The 15,078-nt window shown below is 40.0% G+C and overlaps 1 protein-coding gene and 1 long non-coding RNA gene across 2 annotated transcripts in view; one reads left to right on the top strand and one right to left on the bottom strand.

The window, feature by feature from the left end:
* Positions 1 to 6,600: 6,600 nt before the first annotated feature.
* Positions 6,601 to 11,617, bottom strand: LOC124878274. The gene is made up of 2 exons (XR_007040698.1): positions 8,467 to 11,617; positions 6,601 to 8,364 (listed from the first exon to the last, which is right to left on the bottom strand). It is a non-coding gene; the product is annotated as an uncharacterized LOC124878274 (long non-coding RNA).
* Positions 11,618 to 11,935: 318 nt separating this feature from the next.
* Positions 11,936 to 15,078, top strand: part of setbp1 (SET binding protein 1) — a 56,261-nt gene continuing 53,118 nt past the window's right edge. Inside the window, exon 1 of the mRNA XM_047380733.1 lies at positions 11,936 to 13,814. The gene's annotated coding sequence lies outside the window, so the exon portion shown is untranslated. The remainder of the gene's footprint in view (positions 13,815 to 15,078) is intronic.

Genomic DNA, 15,078 nt, shown 5'->3' with positions numbered 1-15,078 from the left:
CACACACACACACACACACACACACACACACACACACACACACAGATTAATACATACATACTGGACTCAAGAGCATCAAGAGCCACTATGCAATCCTACACATGGGCTACAAGCGTCTTACCTGAGCTAAGGAGAAAAAGAACCGCTCAGTGGTCCAAATTCCACTTTTTATAGTAAAGTAAAGGTTGCATTTCATGTGGAAATCAAGGTCCAACAATCTGAAGGAAGAGTGGAGAGACACAGAATCTACGTTACTTGAAGTCCAGTGTAAAGTTTCCCCAGTCAGAGATGATTAGGGGCCCATGTAATCTGTTTGTGTTGGTCCACTGAAGTCTACAGTAAAGAAGAAGATTAGATTCGTGAAAAACGAGACCAAACCAAGTATTAAGTGCATAAATGAACAAACAGAAACATCACATTTCTGCTCAAAATATATTTTTGTCAATCTTAGGTAATATATTTTAAATTTCTGAGACGCAAAATTTTGGGGTTTTACTATCTGTACGCCGTAAATCATCAAAATGACAAGAAATAAATGCTTCAAATATTTCACCCTATGTGTAATAACAAAATATATAACTTTTTCACAATATTCTAATTGTTTGAGCTGTACTTTTGGTCTTTCTTTCTAGTTCTGATGCTTTTTTTCTTTTTCTACTGGATCTCTTTCTACTGGATACAATAAAGGAACTGTTCAGTTCCTTTACTGTAAACACTTAGTTTACAGTAACAATTGAACACGTGTCCTAAATTAAATGCATAACATTCTAAATTCAACAAAAGGAAGTGTGTCATCATCCTTCAACTTTACTTCCTTCCATGGCATTTTTTTCTTTTTCGGAGAAAGTCTAACATTCATCAGTCATTCAAAAATAAACAGGAGAACAGAAGCTTTTAGAAATAATAACCTGTAGAGGTAACCCTTTGTTCATAGGTGATCCACAGGTTCTTGATCAGTGGCTGGGGACAGCTATAGTTTGACATAGATGAACGATGGTCAAAGATGTTTATATGCAAAAGAGACATTGTACATCTTAACTTTAAATCTCTCAGAAACCCTTTACCCTCTTGTGAGGTTTAGCAACTGTCCATTCAAAACAGTAGCGCTGGTGCAAAACTGGAACAACCTTCTGTTACAACCACCTTGGGAGTAATCTTTAGAAAATAGTCAACATAGGAGGCGAAACCTTGTTCTCCGTAGCCAGAGTGTGTCGCTGCTCATATGCAGCACTCCATAGCATATGGGATTGGAAGACCATGCCATTATTATAATGGAGTGAGCCCTTAGATAAAAAAAATTACAAATTTAAAACAATATTTAATCAGAATTAACAACTGTGACTTTTGAATAAATCTTTATGCCCTCAACAGTGAATTTCCCCATTTCCGCTCCACAGATTCAGCCCTATTACAGGAATGTGTTCAGTTACCAATATGTATATAAATCAAACATATAGAGAAATAAAGAAAATTTCATAGATAGGTGTTAATTGTTCTGTAATGTAGTAACATAAGAAGCAAGGACATTGATGCAGGGATCATCTTGTCAGGATCTGTGCTTTGTCTGTTTGTTTTTTGCTGTTACTGTGCTTAGCCCCTAGATGGCGTGGAACCTGGAGGAGAGGTGACAGGTGTTCATCATTCCCTTGATCACCTGCTGAGGAGTATATTAGGAGGAGGCTGCCAGCAACTCACTGCCAGAGTGTTGTCCCTTAGTGGTACAGCTCAAGCCACATTACCTTGTCTTGTTCCTTGCCTTGACCCTCAGTAATTTGTATTTGTTACCTTGCAGGATTACCAGAACCTGACCTTGTCTTTTCGTGTGGAACTCTGCCTGGATTTACCACTTCTGGAAAGAAGCTGTCCAGCTCCATGAGCAAACACTCAAACCTCTTGGACCTCACTGGTTGGCAGCCTCCTGTATTCTTTGCTCTTTGTATACCATTCAAGAACCCTGTCCACCCTCCTCCTTCCACTGTACCTACTTCTGAAATCCCCAGACCATCTTATCATCCTGGCACACCATTATCCACCATCATCTGTCTCACGGGTAAATAACTATTTGGTCTCTCTACTCCCCACTATCTGGCGGATTGTTCCATCAACCCAGTAAGGCTGAATTATTATTCTTTAGTTTTGACCCTGAGTATTTCCTGCTTACCATCCTGTTTATTTTTACAGTTGGTTTCCCGGTTCCAGTTTCCCTGCCCACGTCACTACACTGTAAATAAACACTTTACCGTAAAACTGTCTCCTGAATTGCTTTCTGCATGTGGGTCAAATCTGTTCAAAAACAATATGACACATCTTTCCTTAAACAACTACAACACTATTAAATACAATGTTATACATTATAATCATTAACAGTAAATGGAGGAAGCTGTTTAAAAAGATGTCACAACATTCACTCAATACATTATTGATGGGCCTTTGGCAGCAATAATAGGCATAAGTCTTCTTATAAATGGCCTGCACTTGCATAGCACTTTATCATGTCCACAGAGACCCCAAATCGCTTTACACTACAATCAGTCATCCTCCTATTCATACACACATTCACACACTGACAGTGGTGAGCTACAACGAAGCTACAGCTGCTCTGGGGCACACTGACAGAAGTGAGGCTACCATACAATCAGCTCCACCGAGCCCTCTGACCACTATCAGCAGGCAAGGTGGGTGAAGTGTCTTGCCCAAGGACACAACAACTGAGTCAGATAGAATAGGGGTTCGAACCGGCAACCCAACGGCTACAGAACGAACCCCTACCACTGTCACCACCGTCGTCCCCACTTGTATATATGATGCCACAAAAATTAGCATGTGTATATTTGGGCAGTTTTGCTCAATCCTCTCAACAAAAACTATCAGGCTCCAGCAAGTTTGATGGAACAAGTGGATATTTTGATTTCTCCAGAGATATTAAACCAGATTAAAATCTAAGCTCTTGGTGGATCACTCAAAGACATACAGAGTTGTCTTAAAAGACACTCCTTTGATACTTGACTGTCTGCTTGGGGAGATTTGTCTTGTTTAAAGAAAAAACCAAAAAAATCACCCCAGTGAGAGGTCAAGAGTACTCTAGAGGTTCATATCCTGGATATATACAAGGTTCCGCACTAATATTTTCCTCTATCTTGACTAGTTTCCCAGTTCCTGCCAACACAACACTTCACTGTATGGATCTGTTCGTTCTATGATTAGCAGTGCTTGGTGTCTGCTAACTACAATGTTTGACATTCAAGCCAAAGGGTTGCATTTTGTCTCATCAGATCAGAATTTATCTGTAATCATCTGAGAGTCCTTTAGTTGCCTTTTGGCAAACTCCAAGCGGGCTACCATGTCCCTTAAACCTAGGAGTGGCTTCCTTCTAACCACTCAACCTTATTGGCCGGATTGTTGGATTGCTGCATACACTGGGAACAATTCACCAACACTAAGGTTGTGACAGAGTGACTAATTAGTTCTTTATTATCTAATGCCCACAAGTGGGGGTGACCAGCTCAAGGAACAGTTCTGGTGGTTCGAAACTTCATCCATTTAGGGATGAAAGAAGTTAAAGTTTCCTGGCACCTTCAAAACAAGAGATTTTCTCTGCATCCTTCCCCAGATTTGTGCCTTGAGATTATCCTATCTCAAACTCTACAGACTATTTAATGTGTTTCATGATTTTCATGATTGGTTTGTGCTTTGACATGCAACTGTGGGAGGTAAAAGACAGAGTGTACCTTTCCAGATTCTGACCAATCAACAAAATTTACAAGAGATGGACACCAATTAAGGGTAGAAATATCTCAACGAGGGAACAGTGGAAACAGTATGCATCTGAACATAATTTGTAACTTGATTGCAGAGGCTGTGGCTACTTCTACACAATGAGATATTTACATTATTTACTTATATATAATAAATAAACAAAAGAAAGTGTTTCAGGTAGTCGTAGGATATTGTGTGAATAGTTTGGGGAAAGAAGGACATCCTTTTGAAATAAGGCTGTAGCATAAAAAAAAAAAAAGACTAAAGGTCTGTGAATACCTTCATAATGCACTATACAGATGATTTGTACAGATCCAGTGAAAATGCAAGGTTTTTGAGAAATTAAAAAACATAAATCAAATAAAAAATAAATCATATCAAACTGGTTTACATGTGTATTTTTTTATTCTTGTAGAGGACTTATTTCATAAAAATAATCTAAACAGTGTTCTTTAATAACCTTACTGCATTGATGTGTCCATTCTTAAATACTAGAATGAAGCTCCATTTAACTCATTTTCAGAAGTCAGTTTTCTTGAGCTCTCACCTGCCATCAATTGTGAGCAATCAATTTCTCCTGATATTTGTATACTTTAGCTAAAGTCAGTTCGCAGAGATGTTACAATGGATCAACAAGATTTTTCAAATACCCTCTTGCTTGAGGGTGTCAATAGTGGCCTTCTGGACAGCAGTCAGGTTGGCAGTCTTACCCATGATTGGGGTTTTGAGTGATGAACCAGGCTGGGAGTTTTAAAGGCCTCAGGAATCTTTTACAGGTGTTTAGAGTTAACTCGTTGATTCAGATGATTAGGTTCATAGCTCGTTTAGAGACCCTTTTAATGATATGCTAATTTTGTGAGATAGGAATTTTGGGTTTTCATGAGCTGTATGCCAAAATCATCCGTATTAAGACAATAAAAGACCTGAAATATTTCAGTTAGTGTGCAATGAATCTAAAATATATGAATGTTAAATTTTCATCATGACATTATGGAAAATAATGAACTTTATCACAATATGCTAATATTTTGAGAAGGACCTGTATAGTGATCAAAATCACAAGAAGCTACGGTTTGAAACATTTCACTCTAGGTGTATTTATCCATGTAATATATGAGTTTTGCTTTCTGAAAATATTGAGCCTTTTCATTCTAATTTTTGAGCTGCATTTGTATAGGTTTCATCTAAGGAAAAGGGTTAAAAGATTTTCTTTTTTCCCAATGGCATTGAAAGGCAAGACCAATTTCCCAAAACCTCAAGTACTTGCATCTCAATGCCCAATGAAACCAAACTTCAACTTTTGGGCCATAATTTCAAATGGTACAGCAGAAACAAACACCGTGCATCACATCAGAAACACAACGGCCACAGCAAAGATGGTAGTGGTCACATCATGCTTTAAATCAGATATAACTCAGGTTTGGAGACAAGGTGAATTGAGTTGTGAACACTTCCAAATAAGCATTCAAGAGTTGTCCCAAAACTTTACATTGTCTACTGGAAAGCAAAAAATTAGGATCAATTACTTTTTTCAGCATCTCTACATGCACATATATATTTAGATATAAAACAGCTATTTTTAGGTAATAATAAAGATTTGGAATGCACTAACACTAGTCCAGAACCAGTCCTGGAATAATTTACACTTGTGTAGGTTCACTTAAAAGGTTTGTGGACAAGAAATGTCTTCACGGTCTGGTTGTTTTCATGATCCTTTACCAAATACATTTGAGAAATATTGCAAATAGATGTGGGATGTTGACAAAATCCTACCAAATGAACATTGCAAAAATAAAAAATAAGAAAAAAGCAAAACTGGGATATTTTAAAGAGGTGTGCACATTAATACAATAAGGGTATAGAACTTATTTTACTGTTGTCATTCTTACATATGTTTTTAATTTATCTGTATAGGATAAACAACAAATTGTCAAAATTTTGTAATTTAGCTTTGCTTTATTTTTTTAATCAAAAGGGTTTGCATTTTTACAGGGGTGTATACACCTTTTACAGCTACTGTACATATATTCTGACTATAAATCTAGAGTCTTAATCAGAATCAGAATCAGAAAAGCTTTATTGCCAAGTACGTTTTTGGACATACAAGGAATTTGTTTTGGCGTAGTCGGTGCAATACAGTACAAATTAAACAGTATAAACATATCTACAATATAATATAAATATATGTGCACAGTTTTAAGTGAGTGAGAGTAAATATACCTTTACTTTAGTCTTACCTTTAATACCCACACATACACACTTAATTTGCTATTCTAGCATAATTTCAGATCCTTCTTCAAAATGATGGAAATGAGGCTAAATTTAAATGTGGTATTCATTTGACGTTAAATCCCCTGGCTGGCTTTATGACCATATTGAAACAAATTAGTTAATTTAATATAATTAAAATATTTCAGAACCCCTGAGGCTCCAAAATAGAAGTATGAACTTTGGAGCAATTTTAAACGCTATAACTTAAAAATGGTCATTAGTATTATTACATATCAGGCCTTCATAAAAAAGGGGTAGTAAAATGCAAAAAGATGCATATAGAACATAAGGCGATGCAGAATGAAGTGTGTTGCTAACGTATTGACACCCTCTGACCTTTGTAATGGTCAATGAACTTTAATCAGCATTTAGGTGATAGAATAAAGTACTGCATAATTCTGAACTGGAACAAAAAGGCTACATGGTTTTCAACATTAACACATGAAAATTTTAAAAGGGTGGCCTTCATTTGTATTCAGCACCCCTGAGCCATCTTTGTAGAACCACCTTACACTTGCAAGTTGGATTGAACATGTTGCCTGTTTGAAAAATAACTCAAACTCAGACTGGATAAACGATTTAGAGGGTTTATTAAAAAACAATGATGAGAATAGATCTTGACCGGAAGCTTCTCTGGGATCTGAGACTGCAGCGTCACTGGGGAGGAGAGATGTCAGCAGGGGTTGAAAGACCAGAAAATTATGGAGGGAAAATAGTGGAAGTTTACTGGTAGATGAAGAGGAGGACGCCAGGGGAATGCGTGAATCCAGGGTGAGGTCCGAGTGTGTAAGGTGAATAAGTAGGGCAATGAGGCAGGAGAAGTCGGAGGGTTTTGGCTTGAGCGTTGGAGGATGGACAGGTTGCACAGAGGTGAGAGAAATGAGCTTTAAGGTTGCCCGCCACAAAGGTGATTGTCTAGAAGTTTGTGTTAGGAGGTAGATGGCTTGAAATTCAGGAGCTTTCCAATGTACGCCTGAAGTCAGCACAGGAAAACCTTGAACAAGGAACACACATACACACGAGGAATGTGTCAGACTAAGCAGGCTCATTAGTAAACAAGGACATTCAGGAGGCTTGTGTTACCACTACAGGTTAACAGTCAAGTGTCAAAGGACTGGTAGCCAGCTCCTCATATACTCCTCCATAGAGCTTAATCCAGAACAGGTGTGCAGCAATCACATTCAGGTAGTCATGCGCCCTCCAGGGGAGAACCTAAGAACTCCAAACAGAAGGACATCACAAACCTCTGGATTCCTGACATGTCAGTGAACAGCAGTTCAAGTCTTGCCACAGATCCAATTGGACCTAGGGCTGGACTTTCACTAGGTCCTCCTAAGTCATGGATATATTTTACTGTAAGCCATTCCATTGTAGCTCTGGTTGTTCTACTGGAAGATGAATCTCTGCCTGAGTCTTCTTACTAGTGTTTAGCTCCATTAACCAAGTTTCCAGTCCCTCCTCAAGAAAAGCACTCCCTAAGCATGATGCTTTCACAACAGTTTTACCATTTCAGGGTGATTTAGCACCATATATTGAAGTGACAGATAAGCCAAATGCAGTTAGGAGGACAAAATTGTAAGGTTTATTTTTTAATATAGTCCAGGTTACAAGAACAGTGAAACAAAGCCATCAAATAACCCAAGTTGAAAAAAGGCAAACAAAGCATGGAAGAAGTCTGGAGTACAAAATGAGAGAATACCCACAGCAGCAATCGGATCTGACAAAGCCTGAAATATAAAGCAGAGGATGAACGCAGGGGAGGGCAATTACTGGAGCAAAGATCAGTTGGGTATAACGGACTATAGGTCACAGCTTTGGGAAAAGGCAGGGATTGTCATTTGTTTTTAAGGACTCTGAACTGGTTGCAATCACGACAAAGCAGGGAAGTGTTGAGATTTATTTCTCATTCTTTCAACAAGATGAGAGAAGGAAAATAAAAATCAGTAGGATTCAGGGCAGGTCTCCAGGCAGCCACTAGGCGGAGAGAAACAGTTAGGCTGGGTTTTGAATGGAATGAGTTTGTATAACAGTAGAGATATTCTTACCATTCTAGGAGTGGAGGATGAACCAAGGAAAAGTGGTCAGGTCACTGAACTGGGTTTGACAGAAGTTTGGGTTGTGGTAATAGTCTTTTTGCAGCTGGAATATGAGGCATAAGGGAGGGTGGACAGGCAGGTGAGTATAAAGGCAGTGATGGTGAAAGTTTCCGTGTGAGCACCAGATAAGCTGCAGTTGTGAAAACTGAGAAGAAGGTCTTAACAATGGGGTTCCCCTGTAGACGACAATTTAAGGAATGCAACTTTCTGGTGTTCGATACCAGGAGATCTTCACGAGATTCTGTGAATAAGGACAAAATGACAATCAAACTTGGATCATGAAGAAAAACACATGCAAAAAGATGAGCCTGTTTGCCACTCATGAGAGCAAACAATCTGCCACCTGTTCTGGGAATCCAGGAAATCTTTAAGCACCTCCTGATGAGCCTCAACAGGCTGCAGCTGTGGAGGCTGCACCTGCTGGTCACACCCTGAAAGAAGTGAGAAAGCAGAAGCAACCCAAACAACCTGTACACAGAAATAGTGATATGACAGAGATCTATAAAGAACTGATGGAAAACTGGAAAGGAATGTCTGATAGACAGAAAAGGGAAACAAAAGGAAACAGCAACTAAAAAGAGCATTGATTAACACAGACATGGCCAGGATACAACATACAAAAGTGACAAAGAAAGTCATTAACAAGGAAGACGGGAAGGAGATGGAGCACTGTGCACAAAAAGACAAGGACACCAAAATGAAACTAGAAATGAAACCACATCCCAGGTGTCATTGGGGGACAATATCCTGCAATTTTATGATGTGTCCTTGCCCAACACACCTGAATAAAATAATTTGGTCATTAATAGGGCTCTGTAGAACTTGATGCATGCTTAGGAGGTGATTTGATTCAGGTTGGTTGGACCTTGGACACATCTAAAGGTTGTGGGTCACGTGCCCTTAATTACTGCAGTTTAAGGCCCCACTCTATGTAATATCCTCAAAGACTTAGAGTAGAGAACAAGATTACAAAATGCAAAAGCAAAGGTCCGAGGATCATGACAACTTTCCAGCACACAATGAATTTTGCATTGTGTGTATTATGTTTCTTCTGGGCCAAAATATAAATTCCTTCTTTCACATGTCCACTTCTTTCACTTGTGTCCCCTGCTAGTGGCCAACTTTAAACAGGACTTCTTATGGCTTTAGCTTTCTTCTTGTCACTCTTGCATAAAGATTAGATTCTTGAAGTGCACGACTTATACTAATACTAATTCTCCTATCTGAGCTATGAATCTCTGCAGCTCCTCCAGAGTTACCATGGGCTCAGGGGATGCTTCTCTCGGGATTGCTCACCATGTCTGGCCTGTCAGTTCAAGTAGATGGCCATGTGTAGGTAGGTTTGCAGTTTTGCCACACTGTTTCCATTTTTAGATGACTGATCCATGTTCATCAACGTCCTCTCATAAACCTCAGAAGCCTTCACAGAACAGCTGTGTTTGTGCAGAGATTTAATTACACACAAGTGGACTCTGTTTGCTACCTATGCAACTTATGAAGGGAAATGTTTACATTTGATTTTATTTAGGGAGATCAGAGTATAGGGGGCAGAATACAAATGTGCACTACAATTTTTTATGTGTAAAAATTTAAAAACCATGTCTCATCTTCCATCCACCTCAAAGTAACTCTTACTAAAGTAACACGTCTTTGTGTTGGTCCATCACATCAAAATAATATATTATCTGGATGCTTTTGTGGCAGATAGTATTTATGTCATTGAGCAATGTTAAATAGTTGTCGTTTTATGACTATTATTAGCATTAATGGAAATCCTACACCTTCATAAAAAAAGGAAATAAAATAAGTATGAATAGTGATACAATACTAGACACATACTCATGAATCAAACATTTAGCAAAATGGGACAAAAAGAGTGACACTACTGAGAAAATAGTCCCTTTGAAGCAGAGACTGCACCCTTCTGCACACAAAGACACACAGAAATACAACATTTGTGAATCTGATGTATCTCAGCAGGGGAAGTGAAAAGTAACAGCTTACAGGCTTTTGATGGCACTGCAGATTTTTAACTACAAGCTTGGAGCTGAGTGTTTACCTAGTACTGACTTCACAGAGCCTCCACCCTAATGAAACATCTCTCTGTGGGCGTTCTGCACAAACACACGTACACATGCACAGGGCTGGGCTGAGTAACAGCTACTAACGGTGAGGCTAGAGAGAGAAAGGTAATCTGAGATGATTTGCATGGCTTGTCAGTGTCAAAGTAGGTTTCCAGTTCATGGAAGTTCACATTTTGCATGGGACAGTCATCTGAACTGAAGCTCTGATAGTAATCAGGTGATGGAAAAACTGTGGCTCATTCACAGTGGTTTGATGTGACTTTTCCATCCTGCTTTTATTCTGACATATTAAGGGGAAATCACCAATACTCATATGTATGAACACAACACCCACACATCAACCGGGTCTCTTCAGTCTCCCTTCATTCACCAGCTTGGTCCCACACGAATGCCCACCTTGTTTTACTCTGAATAAAATGTGTGGGCGATGGGTGATGTTGCAGCTTCTGTCTTACTGAGCATGCAAGTTAAATTAGAAGAAAGTGTACAAATGCTGTCAGATCTCATCTCTGCACGTCATCTAGGAGTGCAAACTATTTCCTATTAAGACAGAGGTGAGAATTGTATTTATAGGTTTGCCCACCTGCAGAAGGTTTAATGTCAAAACATCCCCAAGAGTACACACAAGCGCAGTAACATTTGTTATTACTCATCACAGGTTTCCTTTATGGTCTCCCAGAAAGGATTAAAAATGAACCATTTAATAAACCTATTTATATTTGTGAGAGGTGAGAGGATTTTCTCCATAGACACAAGTCTAATATTTTATTATACGACTGTAGACCAATTATGTTTTATTTTGCTTTGGTCTCATTTGCAGGTCAGTTTGCCATCTGGACTTGCTTCTTTCTGAGAAATCCTGTTGTCCATTTAAGCAAAATATGACTTAGCATTGTCTTACTGAAACAAACAAGCATGTCCCTGAAGAAGATGAGAACCGGAAGGCAGCAAATGTCACTTCTGAATGAGAATGTCTTTACTGAAGGTTCACTAACACAGCATCTTACCAGAGAATAGCCAGCATTTCTCCACACTTATTGGGACCTTGTGGTAAAGGTGTTTAAAAAAAAGCCCCAAAAACAAATAAATTTTTTAATGCAGTAGAATAATCTCACATTGAAAACTCTAGAAAAATTCATAATCAAATCCCATGTTTAAAGGATGAAATAATTTTTCTTAACAAAATCACATGTGCAGTGTTTAATTCCCCCAAAGACTTCCTAGAAATAAAGCCTGCTTTGATACTTTACTTATTTTTGAATTGATCAGACTGTTTAGTGACTAGTAATTAGTAATCTGTCAGTCAGTCAGTCATTTTCTACCGCTTATTCCATAGTGGGTCGCGGGGGAGCTGGTGCCTATCTCCAGCAGTCTATGGGCAAGAGGCAGGATACACCCTGGATTGGTCACCAGTCCATCGCAGGGCAACACACAAACAACCATGCACATACTCATTCATACACCTAAGGGCAATTTAGATTGACCAATTAACCTAACAGGCATGTCTTTGGACTGTAATCTGTGACTTTCTATTTCCCTGGGGGATAAATGTGACATGACACAGAGGACCTTTTCTTTCAGCCACTTTCCAAATGGCAAACCCAAGAGTACATGCCATTCAAGAAGCCAGATGTTTACTGATCTTCATGAGTCCGGAAAAAGCAAGAAGAAATTAGCTACACGTCTAAATGTGTCAAGATCTGTATCAGAGAAACAATTACACTGGGACTAAAACTGAGCTTTTATGCAACAGTGGGATTAGCGTGAAATAAAGGGTCAAAATGTGGAAAACTGTTAGATATGGTGGAAGATTTGGGTTGCTGTGAGTCTGTTTCTCTTCCAAAGGGCTTGGGGACATTGTTAAGAATGGACATCATCATGAGGTCTTTGAAATACCAGAATATTTTGATTAAATGTCTGGGCCTAGCCGCAGGATAATGATCCAAAACATATAGAGAAAGCAACACAGAAATGGTTCACCAAAAATTAACTTGGTTCTGGGGTCATCATTTTGTCAGTAATTTAACTTTTTATTATACTTGCAGCATATGTCCTTATCAGTTAGAAAGCTGTGCCCCTTAGACATGACAGGTTAAAGAGGGATACAGATGAGGGGCAAGGAGTAAAATAGGATTAAGTCATTCATTGTGTTTTTCAGTAACAAACACCAGTCAGTGTGTCTGCCCACTGTTAAGTATAGTGGAGGTTCTGTGATGGTATGGGCCTGTTTCTCCTCCAAAGGTCTACTTTGTGTTGGCCTATCACATAACATTTCAATAACATACATTCAAATTTATGGCTGTAATATGAGAAAATGTGGAAAACTTAAATGGTTTTATTACATTTGCAAAGCAATCTAAATCCCTCTGACTAGTTTTATGACTATATTAGAACAAATTAGCAAATTTATTTGGCCTAATTTCCACATTTATTGAAGCTACTTTGTGTCACTTTGTATAATTTAAAGCCATACTATTACAGCTAAATCATCATTACCCTTTTAAACATTTCACTTCCTTGTTCTATTGTTCATGCATGTATGTTAACCAGTTGAAGTAATCAATTTTCTATTACCAGCAGAGATGCATGTTGTGCATCTGCAGAGAAAGGCCCGAGCCCTCCCTCCCATTTCGGTTACATTAAACTATCAGCATGTCTCTGTAAGCTGTCTCCTTGGTGGAAAGCAGGTGGAGGGAGAAACGAGGGACGTGTATAGGCTGTTTGCAGCCAGAAGGAGGCGATGTCGATCCTCCTCCTCCTCCTCCTTCTCGCCACTGCTCGTCTCAGTTTGGCCAGAGCTTCCAGTCTGCTGGGTGAGATCATTACCAGACACCAGGCTCCGGGACCTGACATTCACCGATTGGAAAAGCAGAGAGAGAGAGGGGCACACACACTCGGAGATCGAGAGAAAACCTTGATCCAGTGCAGCCGGCGACCTTTGGCGAGCTATCCCGCGGTCTTCAGCCTCAGCTCCCCCGGTCCTCTGCTGCACAGACACGGCTCAAAGCGCGCTCTGTTGTCGCAGGAAATCTTTCCCCCTTGTTGGATTTTTGGCTTGTAGTCGGATGCGGGCTGCTTGTTTTGACTGCAGTAACAGAGCTGCTCCCCCTCCTCCTTCTTCTCCTCCTCCTCCTCCTCCCCTCCTTCCAGCCGAGTAGCGGATTTGCGAGGGATCTCAGCGCCGACTCAAAAGCGATCCCGCAAAGCACCGGGACACGCTCTCTGCACCGCTGCGGCTCTCCGGCTGCTCCCTCCTGCAGGAACCCCCGATCGGTCATCCTTTCTGACAGAACCTGGACACGACCACCAAGTTTCCTGTTGGATTTTTTAAAATCCTTTTCTTGCTACCTTGATTCTCTCATCGGATCGCCTGCAAGTCCTATTTTCCCCCTCGCCCCTCTCTTTCCAAAGCGCCGTTGACGCCATTTTCCCCGGGGTTTTCTGTCAGAAAAATCCATCCACATTTCTTCCCGGGCAGCGTTTGACAGCTCCCTGGGAGCCTGTCATCCCATCTTGTGTAAAAATGTGTCTTGGCTAAATGGATTGTAAACGATCTTGATGAAATATTCACACGTTAGAGCCGACTGTGTGACAACATTAGACATGGGTAAGTAGCCTCGGTTGACAGAGCACATTCCCGCACCTGAACGCACCTCTGCTTCTGTGCATGTTGGCATGCCTATGCTGGTGTTAAAGTGTGGCTTGTTTATGCAGATCTGAACCGAGAGGCATATATGTTTAGGTGCAGCTTGTCCGAGCAGTCGCACAAATAATCGTACTTGGACCTCTTCTCAGAAGCACGCATGTAGGCAACCCAAACAAGACTGTATCACCCAGGGAGGCAGCATTTGTTATCACTGGGCAGCACCTTGGTGCTTGTGCGGCGTTAAGGTAATCAAAAACTGCTCCCAGATCAGATATTTTCCTGTTGGGATCGGCCTCCTGCATCTTCGTTTGACATTGATAATCCATCACAGTGTGCAGCGAAAAACAATCAGGTGTTGGTTACCTTTTTAGGATGTTAAGTTACATTTGCCTGCTTATGAGTTCTGTAGTTCTTGACTTATTAAGTGATGGAGTTGCATTTTTTGGTAAATGCTTGGAGTATTTTTTTCCTATCACATAATAATAATATAATTTCAGCAGATACCAATTAACTTCTGGTTCAGAGTTCTCTTTTATGCCACAGATTATCAGTTGACTTTAGGTCTGGACTTTGAATAGGCCATTCTAACACATTAATAAGCTTTGATATAAACTGTTCTGTTCAGCTCTGTTTGTATAGTTGGGGTTGTTCTACTGGAAGGTGACGTTTGTCCATAGTTTAAAGTCTCCTGGAGCCTCAGACAGCTTTCTTCCAGGATCGCCTTGTATTTAACTCCAACTCTAAGCAGCTGGAGTTAAATACAGGGTGAAGAAAAGCATCCCAGCAGCATGATGCTGCCACCACCATGTTTCACCACAAGGATAATGTGTTCAGGCTGATGTCCAGTGTTAGTTTTCAACTACATGTTGTGTTTTGTATATTGATTTGAAAGTTTAATTTTGGTCTCATCTGACCTGAACAATCACTTTCCCATGTTTACTGGATCCTCTACATGGCTCTACAATAACTCACTTCTTGCCAGTCTTTCATATAACACGGATTAGTGGAGTGCAGAACTAATAGTTGTCCTGTCAACAGTTTCCTACCTGAGTTGTCAATATCTGCAGCTCCTCTGGAGTTAACAGTGGTCTCTTGACTAGGTGTTTCTCTGATTAATGCTCTGCTTTCCTGGTTTTGTCAGTTTAGGTGGCCTGCCATGTCTTGCTAGGGCTACGACACTGTGCCCTACAACTTCCTCTAACACTGCAGAAACCATCGGGGCGAC

Source organism: Girardinichthys multiradiatus, chromosome 12, assembly GCF_021462225.1.
Source record: "Girardinichthys multiradiatus isolate DD_20200921_A chromosome 12, DD_fGirMul_XY1, whole genome shotgun sequence".
In the NCBI taxonomy this organism is placed as follows: domain Eukaryota; kingdom Metazoa; phylum Chordata; class Actinopteri; order Cyprinodontiformes; family Goodeidae; genus Girardinichthys; species Girardinichthys multiradiatus.
This window is presented reverse-complemented; position numbering and strand designations above follow the sequence as displayed.